The following is a 12,040-nucleotide window of genomic DNA, read 5'->3' on the forward strand; positions in this document are numbered from 1 at the left end:
CAATGTGACTCACTTTATTGCGATATTCCCTTTATTGTGGAATCTGGACCCAACCTGCTGTTTCCCAAGGTATGCCTGTGTTTGGAAAGCATCCTGCCCAGGACTAGTGAAGAAGCCTGGTGAAGCTGAGTAAATGAAGTTCACAGACCTTTGTTCAGGACTGCCTTTTCCATGCCTCTGGGGCAGGACTCTCCTCTGAGCGGGGAGTGGTCATGGCCCAGGCACACACTCTCCTCTTTTAAGGAGGTGCCACTATATCTATCACTCCCCAAGGCTATCTCTTGAGGTCACTACAGTGGACAGTGCAACAATTGAGTGCTCACCTGAAGACATCCTAAGTAGTCCCCTGGACCTGAATGTCCCCTGAGGTGGCCCCACCTTGGGAATGCTGGAGACACAGTCTGGGCAGCCTGAGACCTTGTCCTTGTGGCTCGGCTCGCTCTTCACGTTTTCATATTAATGTGTCTTTAATGTGTCACCGGCTTTCAGCAGTTTCCTCTCAGTAATGCCGTTAGTCCCTGGGGAACATTCCATAGCCAGATGAACTTTAATCCCTGAATGCTCCAAAAGGGAGGGTTCTTGTTCTTCTTTTGAAGATTCTGTTCCCTCATAAGGAAAGTGCATCATTTAATTAATGGATGAAAGAAAAGGGCCCAAATGGAGCCAGAAAGAAGTCAGCAGCATTGCCACCCACCTGCAGACACACAATAAGATAAAAGAGCACCTGATCAGGGAGGGGAAGGACCCCCAGAGGGAGAGGATTGCAGCACAGAGTTGGGAGGCCGGTGCTCTAGGACCAGCTCTGGTCATTGACTACGTGTGACCTTGAAGCTCAGTTTCTGTGGGATTCTTTTTTTCTTCCTTTTAAAATGGGGATGAGAATATAGATCCTTTCTACCTCCAGACCCTGATGCTGGGAAGGATTGAAGGCAAAAGGAGAAGGGGCTGCAGAGCATGGAGAAGGGGTTAGATAGCATCACCAGTTCAATGAACATGAATTTGAGTGAACTCTGGGAAATAGTGAAGGAAGGGAAGCCTGGGATGCTGCAGTCCATGGGATCGCAAAGAACTGGACAGGATTTAGGGACTGAACAATAGCAAAACCTCCAGAAATGTGTAGATAACAGAAAGAGGAAAGGGGAAGCCCACTGCCAAGGTGAAAATGCCCTACAATGTAATCTTTTATGCAGATAATGCACTACCTAGAATGAAACTGCCAGGACAGTTTAAGAGAGGAAAGATGAGTGAATACTTGTTCTTGTTTCTTTGAAAAAAACAAAGCAAAAAAGATGATTTCTTGGTAAAGATTAGTAATCTGTCTTGTCTTATAATGATCATAATAAAATTATAGTAGTGGTTGTCCATCCATCTATAGGGGCATTTTTCCTCATATAAAATGCTTGTGTCCTTGGTTTATAAGTAAGGCACACCGTGCTGCTCTTTGGAGACTTAGAACATAGTAAAGGTTCTAAGGCCCTGCAACAGAAAAATCTGTCTGACTTTGTTTAGTTCAGTAATTCCTTAGTGTATTACCAGTGGATCCCCTTCCTGCCTCCTGACTTTCTCTTAAGATTTTATATACCTGGATTAAGTACCCTGGACTAGCATTCAGCTCAGCAATACTTTAAAATGACTTCTTGGGGGGTTAGTTGTTTGTGCCTTTCATATGTTATACATTTTGTAAATAATTTAGTTTTTCTTTCTCTACTTTGGCTTCAAGGAAACTCAGAGAAAATTCATAACTTCCATTTTAGAATATTGTGACCTTCTTATTTTTGTACTATATTTTCCTGGTTTTTTTTTTGTATTTCTTTTTTTTTTTTGGTAATTAATTTATTTTTTATTGGAGGCAAATTATTTTACAATATTATATTAGTTGGTTTTGCCATACATTGACATGAATTCGCCCCAGGTTTACATAAGTTCCCCCTCCTGAACCCCCCTCCCACCTCCCTCCTCCCTTTATCCTCCCTCTGGGTCATCCCCGCATGCCAGCCCCGAGCATCCTATAACATGCATCGACCCTGAACTAGTGATTCATTTCACATATGACAACATACGTGTTTCAATGCCAACATACGTGTTTCAATGCCATATTTCCTTGTCTTATTGATATATTTACGGGCTCTGACTTAGAATGCTGGTTATATTTGTTATATTGTAAGCAACTTTAAATTTTTTCTGGGTGAGATGGTCTATGAATATAAAGAAACAACAAACTACTACTAATAATATAAATAATCTAAAAATAACACTAACTAGTCTTTACTGAATAGTAAACACTTAAAAAAAAAGTGTTAAAAATACAGTTATTTGTAAGGCACTGTACTGGGTCCTTTGCATAAACAACTTCATTTGATTGAGGTGTTCCTTACTTTTATCCTAGGAAGTTTCAGATCTCAGGAGTCCAATTTAGATTCTCAGAATCTTACAATTAGGAGGGACTTTTGAGAGCATCCAACCTTAAGAAATAACCCTGAGGGAGGTGAAAGTCTAACCGTCCAGGGCAGATGGTCTTCTGAGGCTCTCCATGGCAACCTGCAGCTAATCTCTGCCCTTCTGCCACTTCTGGGAAAATTACTTTAGGGAAATGCAGTTTTAACTGGGACCATGAAATCATTAATGATAGGAAAGGTGTGGTTTGGTGGCTTGTATTTGGAATATGGAGATTCAGTGGCTGTCTTTCTGGGGGAGCTGCTGCTGCATGCTTGGATTATCTAGGACGATTTCTGCTTGATGAAAGAAGAGGGTAGGGTCTTCCTCCACCCAGCTGGGTTCTGCAAGGCTCTCTCATATACTAAGCTGGTGCCAACATCTTTTAGTTCTCCTACTTTCACAGCCCAACATCTCATTCAAGATCTGTCCTGTGGGCAGGAGGCAACTGATGTTATTCTTCCTCCTCCAGAGCCATTTCTGGCTGTCTTAGGCTTCAGAGAACTTTTCCCCATTTGGCACTGGGCTTTGCAATTCCTTACTGCATCACCCTTTCATGCATCTGTGTCCTCTTGTCTCCTTGACTAGCCTGGACCCTCCTGAGGGCAGGGATGATGCCATAAACACAGTTGTTTCTTAAGTCCAGTACATATTGATCCTGGGTGGGGGTATTTGCTGCTCCTACTGATTGAGGTCAGTCCATAGTTTCTAAACATGAGCAGAATGCAGAGCTCTTTGCTGGTCTCTAGTAATACAAAGGTGCAGGGGCACTTCTCAGGCTATGGTAATAACTCTGAGCTCTTTGAGGGGAAGGACTAGGATTTATTCCTCTCTGCCTCCAGTACCCAGCACAGTGCCTGGTGTGCAGACGTGAGCAGAGGCTGCTGCTTGTTCCTCCCAGTGTTTGTGGCTGTTGCTGTGGTTGCTGTTCTCTTTTTCCTCCTCCCGCCCTTCTCTTTCTTCTCCTCCTCCATCTATAGTAATAGGAGCTTTCTCTGGACACATTTCCCAGCTCTCCTTGCAGCTGAAAATGGTCCTGTGACCACGTTTTTGGCCAAAGGAATGTGAACAGAGGTAGTATATTTTAACTTCTGACTTGTGCTCTTAGAAGCAGACAAGTGAGCCATCTCTTACTGTTTTTTCTTCTTGGGCTGGAATGCGTGTGGGCAATCTTCAATTGTATGAGCAAAGGTGACACTTTCAGAATGGCAGAGCAATGAGATGGAAGGATCCTGGGTCCTCATCACCCCTGAGTTGTCTGAAGAGTAAACACTGTTTGAAAAAAAACTGTTAAAAATAAACAGTTATTTGTCAGACACTGTACTGGGACCTTTGCATAAACAACTTCTTTATTTGATTGAGGTGTTCCTTAGTTTTATCCTAAGAAGTTTCAGATCTGAGGAGTCCAATTTAGATTCTCAGAATCTTAAAGTTAGGAGGGACTTTTGAGAGCATCCAACCTTAGGAAATAACCCTGAGGGAGGTGAAAGTTTAACCATCCAGGACTGAATATTGTTGTTTAGTCGCTCAGTTGTGTCCAACTCTTTGTGACCTCATGGACTGTAGCCCTCCAGGCTCCTCTGTCCATGACATTTCCCAGTCAAGAATACTGGAGTGAGTTGCAGATTCCTGTTCCAGGGAATCTTCCCAGCTCAGAGGTTGAACCCGCTTCTCCTGTGTTGAAAGTGGATTCTTTACCACTGAACTACCTAAGAAGCTCCCTGGACTGAATAACTGGACTTTTTATTTCAAAAAGAATGTGTATATGAGAAAGAAACTTCTACCTTGTTTAAGTTTTTGTAATTTTGGGTTTTTTGGTACAGCAGTCTATTTTGTATTCTAGTTAATTCAGTAATTAATAGTTGTATTCTAATTAATTCAGTAATAAGTAATTGTATTCTAATTAATTCGGTAATTTGGTGTTTAGTAAATGGCTGTTTCATCAATGAATGAGTGAATGAATACTTGCCTTACTTTATCACCATATAGTTTTACTAGCAGTCCAGTGCGCACATTTATGTTGGGAAAGAAAGTCTCTCATGTGACCTTCACCTACATTTCACTGGCCAGAACTGTGTCAGATGCAGAGGAGGCTGTAAATATGAGTTTCATTTTCTAGTCTCTATAGATAAAGAGGCTAAAAAGTGTGTAAGAGGGGAGGAATCAGTAAACCAATCTATAGTGCCTCTCAGTCACATGGCTTTGACTTATATTGTTTAGAAGTACAGGACTTAAATTTTTTTTTTTTATTTAAAAGTTATAAGCCACATAATTTGAGTATTGCCAGGAAGAGATATAGTTCTTATCCCAGATGAACCAGATTCTAGGAAGATAAGATGTCTTCAAAAGAACACAGATAATTATCAGTAGGGACCCTGGGGCTAGATGTGGTCATTCTGTCATACGACTTGATCCATGGCCACCTGGAACTGACTACAAAGGGATATTGATGCCAAGGCCACCTGCTGTATTCAGTGTCTTAAATGCTTTCTTTGGAGTCATAGCCAGTCCTGGATCTGACATTGCAGAGTCTGCAGGTGAGCTGGAAAAGGTAGTGTCAGGGCCATCAAAATTATTCAGCAGATACTTACTAAGCACTTCCATTTACCAGCCTAACTGGGCTATGGGGACCCAGAAACATGCTCTCTATCATCAAGAGGCAGATGGAAAGACAAACTGATGACCACAGTGTAATGAAGGCTGTGTATGGAATGGCTATGCATATTGGGAGCAAAGGAAGACAGAAAGTCTTCCAGAAAGAGCAGCAAGAGGTACCTGGAGCGGAAATATCTCTATTTCAGTGCAAAAGAGGCTCAAAAACAGTGGTCTCAGATGCCTGGTCTGCTTCCAAATTGTGTTTGAATTAGCATCTTGTGTGTCACATATGCATTGTACTTGTTACTCTGTGGGGAATGTTTCAAAGAAGTCTTGAATTGAGGCACTGTCCCTCTTTGTGGCTAGATTAGGCACTTCAGAAAACCTGAGACCACTTCCAGTCTGACTCTTAGGCAGTGGGATCCTGGAAGGCCAAGTTTCATCAAATGAGTTTTTCTTTTAACTAAAGAGAGAAAGTTGCTCCTGAGTATCCTTCACTTTAGGTGGTGGGTATGGAATCCGGAAAGTATCTGTGTAAGAAAATCTTGATAAACTAAAACTGTCTCCTTATACCTTTCCATAGGCAAGAATACATAGACATTTAGCGTTTTACACGTAAAAGACTTTCTTAAAGCAAGGCACACAAGAAGATCAAAGAAGGTCCTCTGATATGCTGACAAAGAAGGTATAGAGAGCTCAGTGCTGGTTAACTCGTCTTAGCAGGGGCAATTTCAGAAAACGAAGAAAACTCATCAGCAGTTTAATTCACCAACTCTTGGATTCCGATGCTGCAAACAGGCTGGATGCAGGCAACTTGCCCAGGTTCCATGGAGCTTAAAGCCAGGTGTTTGTGTAGGGGGAGGAAAAACATTCAAAATTTATTCAGGAAAAATGTATTCAATTAAGACAAGAGAAGCCCATTTTGAGAATTTAGTACATATGTTCATTTTATAGGTGTGCTAGGAAATTATTAGCAGGTGAATGGATTTGTTCACAAAGCCTTTGCGTTGATTTGGAGGACAAATGTTGCTTCTTGGGAAGTGGCCAGAGGAGTCGAGAGATGTTTGGGGAACATTTTCTATTCTCCTTTTTGTTGATGGCTTCCTAGTTGTCTTGGAGTGGGAAATGGCAACCCACTCCAGTATTCTTGCCTGGGAAACCCCATGGACAGAGGATCCTGGTGGGATATAGTCCATGGGGTTGCAAAGAGTTGGACATGATTGAGCAGCTGAGCACGTCCTATTAGTCTAGTCCTGAACCTCTCCTGTGTATTAGGAAATCACATAGAAATAGAAGGTATGCTTCATTTCTTTATTTAACCATGTCCAGAACCAGTGCTGAGTTCTGGAGATGAAAAGGCACAGTTCCAGTCTTTAAAGTGGGGTGGGCACACACACATATAGTGTAAATAATGTAATATAGCAATAGATGGTATCAGTGTTGTGATTTTGGAGGACTAGTTGTCTTGAGGATGTCATAGAGAAGATTGAATTTAAGCTGGATGTTAAAGGGTCTTGAAGGTGATTTCCAGGAAAGAGAGATAGGAGAGGACAACTGGGTGGAGGAATCAGCCTCTGCAAAGGCATAGAGGTGTAAAATAGATGGCACCCTTGGGGGAATAGCTGGTGGTTCATTTAGCTGGAGGAAGGGTTTGGGGATGCCTGTGGAGGGTGTTTTGGGAGGTGATACCGGACTACACGGCTACCCAGGTGGTCCAGTGGTAAAGAACCTGCCTGTCAACGTAGGAGATGGAAGAGATATGGGTTCAATACCTAGATTGGGAAGATCCCTTGGAAGGGGGCATGGCAACCCACTCCAGTATTCATGCCTGGAGAATTCCATGGACAGAGGAGCCTGGTGGACTCCCGTTCATAGGATCACAGAGTCGGACATGACTGAAGCAACTTAGCACTCACAGTATCCTAGCCTGGGAAACCTAAACTTGAGTTTAAATTTAAACTAAATGAGTTCTCTGTACTTATTGAGGGGCAAAGTCATCCAGAAGTCTGGATGGCTCAGGTAGTTGGCCTGGGAAGAAGAATTGCCTTACCATTGGCCCTGCCTCCTCAGGTCCAGAGTGGTAATGTTAGTCGCTCAGTCGTGTCCGACTCTTTGTGACCCCATGGACTATAGCCTGCCAGACTCCTCTGTCCATGGAATTCTGTAGGCAAGAATACTGGAGTGGGTTGCCATTCCCTCCTTCTCCAGGGGATCTTCCTGACTCAGGGATAGAACCCAGATCTCCTGCCACGTAGGCAGATTCTTTACCATTTGAGCGACCAGGGAAGCCCAATACAAGTCTGATCTGAGCCGGAAGAGGGAGACACCTGTGAGTGCAGACACTGGAAGAAAGAAAGTTTTCCCTGACCAGGAATCAAACCTGGGCCACGGTGGTGAAAGCACCGAATCCTAGCCACTAGGCCACCAGGGAGCCTCAGGCCCAAGTTGGAATCAATTCCAATAGGTAAAAGCTTTCAGGAAGTAAAACAAGACTCTTTCAGATTGTGTGTATGCTCAGTCATGCCTGACTGTTTGTGACCCCATGGACTCTAGCCTGCAAGGCTCCTCTGTCCATGGAATTTTCCAGGCAAGAATACTGGAGCAGATTGCTATTTCCTGCTCCAGGGGATGAAATTTCCCAACCCAGGGATGAAATTCATGTCTCTTGCATCTCCTGCATTGGCAGATGGTTTCTTTATCACTGAGCCACCTGGGAAGCCCTCTTTTAGGTTAGAGTTGGCAACCTAAAGCCTCCAGATCAAATGTGGCCTGTGGCTTGTTTTTGTAAATAAAGTTTTATTGGAACATACCCACACACATTCATTTATACATTGTCTATGGAGGTTTCTGTGTAACAATGCTGGAGTTGAGTAGTTGTAACAGGGACTGTATGGCCTCAGTCAATTCAGTTCAGTCACTCAGTAGTGTCCAACTCTTTGAGACCCCATGGACTGCAACACACCAGGCTTCCCTGTCCGTCACCAACTCCTGGAGCTTACTCAAACTCATGTCCATCGAGTTGGTGATGCCATCGAACCATCTCATCCTCTGTCGTCCCTTTCTCCTCCCACCTTCAATCTTTCTCAGCATCAGGGTGCCTTTTCAAATGAATCAGTTCTTCATATCAGGTGGCCGAAGTATTGGAGTTTCAGCTTCAGCATCAGTCCTGTATGGTCTACAGTGGCTCAAATACTTACTATGTGGCTCTTTATAGAAACATTTTGCTAATTCCCATTTTAGATTATAAGGTCCAGGAGGACTGGAAACATAGCACAGACTCACTGTATTTTGGTTGAGTGAATAAATGAATGGATAAATGGAGAGAAATTCTGAATTTATTAAGTACGTAACTTGACAATGAACTTTTTGTGACACTTCAGGTCCCAGTTTCCCTTTAAATAAAATAAGAACAGGAATACTTATGAAATAGGCAGAACTTAGGAGGATTATTTCCTGTAATATAACTTTGAGTGTTTAAATGCCATTAAAAATATAACTACCATCTATTAAGCTTTATATGTGTTGAGCGCTCTATTAAGGGCTTTATTTTTATTGCCTCATTTAATTCTCATACCACTTACTATGAGGGAGGAATTATTGACCCCAATTTATAAATGGAGGAATTCAGCCCAGAGAGGCAAAGTCATCTGCCAAGGTCACACAGCTGGGAAGGGATTGAGCTGTGTCTAACTCCAGCGTGACTTGTTCTGAAACCTTGCCACCAAGTCCCACTGCCTCTGAATGTTGTTAAGTGCTCCTTTTTGAAATAAGAGAAGCAGATATTGGTCTTGGGGGTCTCAAGACATGGAATAGTAAAATGAAAAAGAAAAAGATTGGTTTTTTATTTTTTCCATTTTTTTAAATTGCAGTTTAGTTAATGTACAATTTATTGTGTATGTTATAGGTGAACCATATAGTGATTCACAAATTTTAGAGGTTATGCTTCATTTATAGTTATTATAAAATCTTGGTTATATTCCTTGTGTTGTACAATATGTCCTTGTGGCTTATTTTCTACATAATAGTTTGTATTGCGTAATTCCTTTCCCTTGTATTGCCCCTTCCTCCTTCCCTCTCCTCACTGATGACCATTAGTTTGTTCTACATATGTGCAAGTCTGTTTCTTTTTTATTATATTCTCTAGTTTGTTGTAATTTTTAGATTCCATATATAAGTGATATCATATGCTATTTGTTCGTCTCTGTCTGACTTATTTCACTTAGCATAATACCCTCAAAGTCCATCCATGTTGTCACAGGGTTACAAGTGGCAATGTTCCGTGTTTCATTCTTTTGTATGGGTGAGTAGTATTTCATTGTGTGTGTGTGTGTGTGTGTGTGTGTTTATGTATACCACAGGCTACCTGACTTCAGATTATACTACAAAGCTACAGTCATCAAAGCAGTATGGTACTGGCACAAACCCAGACACATAGATCAATGGGACAGAATAGAGCCCAGACATAAACCCACACACCCATGGTCAATCTATGACAAGGTAGGCAAGAATATACAATGGGAAAAAAAAGTCTGTTCAGTAAGAGGTGCTGGAAAAAATGAAATTAGAACATTCTCTAATACCATATACAAAAATAAACTCAAAATGGATTAGAGACCTAAATGTAAAAACACTCTTTTACATAAATCATAGCAATATTTTTTTGGATCTGTCTCCTAGCACAGAGAAAATAAAAATAAACAAATGAGACCTAATTAAACAAAAAAGCTTTTGCACAGCAAAGGAAACCATTGGCAGAATGAGAAGACAACCTACTGAATGGAAGAAAATATTTGCAAATGATGTGACCAATAAGGGGTTAATATTCAACATATATAAATAGCTCATGCAATTCAACGTCAAAAACAAAACAAAACAGCCTGATTTAAAAATGCATAGAAGACCTAAATAGATATTTTTCCAAAGAGGACATGCTGATGGCCAAAAGGCACATGAAAAGATGCTCAACACCATTAGTCATCAGGAAAATGCAAATCAAAACCACAGTCAGCTATTACCTCACACCTATCAGAATGGCTGTCATTAAAAAGAGCACATATAATGAACGTTGGTGAAGGTGTGGAGTAAAGGGAACCCTTGTACACTGTTGGTGGTATGTAAATTGATGCAGTCGCTGTGGAAAACAGTATGGTGGCTTCTCAAAAATCGGATTTAAAAATTTTAACCTTTTAAATAATTTAGACAACAATGAGGTTACTCATCATTAAAAGTACACTCTCGAAAACACTCCTAAAAATTCAGCTCAGTTATGTTATATAGAGAAAGCTAAGTAAAAATCTTGTTTTTCCCTTGGAAAGATGAATCTTGGTTAAGTTTTAGGGATTTGGAAACTTTTCATTTGTTTAGCAATGTTGTAAACGCAGTAAGATGCGTTTAAATGCTGCCTTGTTCTCGAAACCTTTTGCCCCATTTGAAAGGGCCCCTCTCAGAACTATGTGCCCAGCATAGTGCAGACAATCAATAAACACTGACTGACTGAATGAATGCCTTCCAGCACTTCATACATACCGCCTTCCAGTAAAATTGAATGCGTGTGTGAGTATGTCCTTACTTATTACAGAGTAAGTACCAGTGCCCTTGCCACATCCTTTTACCACTGCAGAACCTACCTACCATAGGGCCTGACACTAAATAGATGCTTAATAAACATTTCTGGCATTAAATTGGTGGGCAGTCTATGCCCCAAAGCTTTGTGGACTGAGGGAATGACATGTCAGAAAGTGAAGATGAGATTTCTCTCTGTAGCAGAGGAATGATTTAAACCCACAATTACACTGAGGGTGAGAAGTCCAGTAAACAAAGACAGAAGAGTTTTTGTTGCTTTAGATAGAAAGCATATTTGTTTCTTTTATTCTGGAAAATATATTCATGAGAGGTCATTGAGCTTGCTATTTCCGCTCCCCCCCTTACTTAGTTGCCAGTTTGTGGGCTTGTTTAACACAGATACTTGACTTTTATTTATTTTATTTTTATAATTTTATTTATTTATTTGGCTACGCTTGGTTTTCATTGCTGCGTGAGCTTTTGTCTAGTTGCAGGGAGCAGGAGCTACTCTCTAATTGCGATGCACAGGCTTCTCATTATAGCGGCTTCTCTTGTTGAAGAGCCCAGACTCTAAAGCTTTTGAGCTTCAGTAGGTGTGACACACAGGCTCAGGAGCTATGGTGCATGGGCTTAATTGCCTTGAGGCATGTGGGATTTTCCCGGACTAAGGATTGAACCCGTGTCTTCTGCATTGGCAGGCAGATTCTTTATTACTGAGCCACCAAGGAAAATCCTATATTTAACTTTTAAATAAAGCTTTTATAATATATGTGACCCTTAATCAGGATTTTTTTCCCCATCCGTCCCTCCTGTTGCTGAATAGTTTATCTCTTTTGTGCTCTACATACAACCAGTTATTTTGCATACTGTTTTGGATTGCTGAACTGGCAACACCTGGAACAGTTTCCATGACCATTTTAGCTTTGGGGGTCAGGCAGGTGCCCTGAGACCTGTTTCAGTCAGGTCGGGATCAGAAATGCTCATCTGCTTTTGCTTCCATGGAAGTAGCTGTCCTGGAGCTCTGGGCAGACACAGGTATCTTTTGTGCCCTTCAACAAGCAGGTAAAATCATGCATCACAACCTTAGCCTGGTATGAACCCTTAGAAACAGGTTCCCCAGCTTTCTCACATACTTGTTTTCTTGCTTGTAGTTGCCTATGATTTTAGACAACTCCTTTAAAAGACAAATGCAGCTCTTCAGGTTGCTTAAAGGATCAGGGCAGTGACTTTTTGCAGCCTCTTACTACTTCTGTATTTTATTGAAATGTCTCTATTTCCCTCAGCTAGGAGTTTGGATCTACTTTGCCCTGTTCCCCTCTCCACCAGCCTTTTCCCTCTCACTTAATTTGTTTCTGTCTACGGCTTTTATCTCTTTGGAGAAAAAGCACCAGAGCACTGGAGTATTATTACTGGCCTCTGTTTGTTTATTTTTGCAAATAAAGTATAATTG

General features: G+C 41.4%; 1 protein-coding gene across 1 annotated transcript in view; it reads left to right on the forward strand.

Moving 5' to 3' along the window:
- ROR1 (ROR family WNT receptor 1) overlaps positions 1-12,040 on the forward strand; it is a 490,488-nt gene that overhangs the window by 34,888 nt on the left and 443,560 nt on the right. The window lies entirely within an intron of this gene.

The sequence above is a fragment of the Moschus berezovskii genome, chromosome 4, assembly GCF_049115385.1.
Source record: "Moschus berezovskii isolate FMDL1 chromosome 4, NW_MosBer_1.0, whole genome shotgun sequence".
NCBI lineage: Eukaryota > Metazoa > Chordata > Mammalia > Artiodactyla > Moschidae > Moschus > Moschus berezovskii.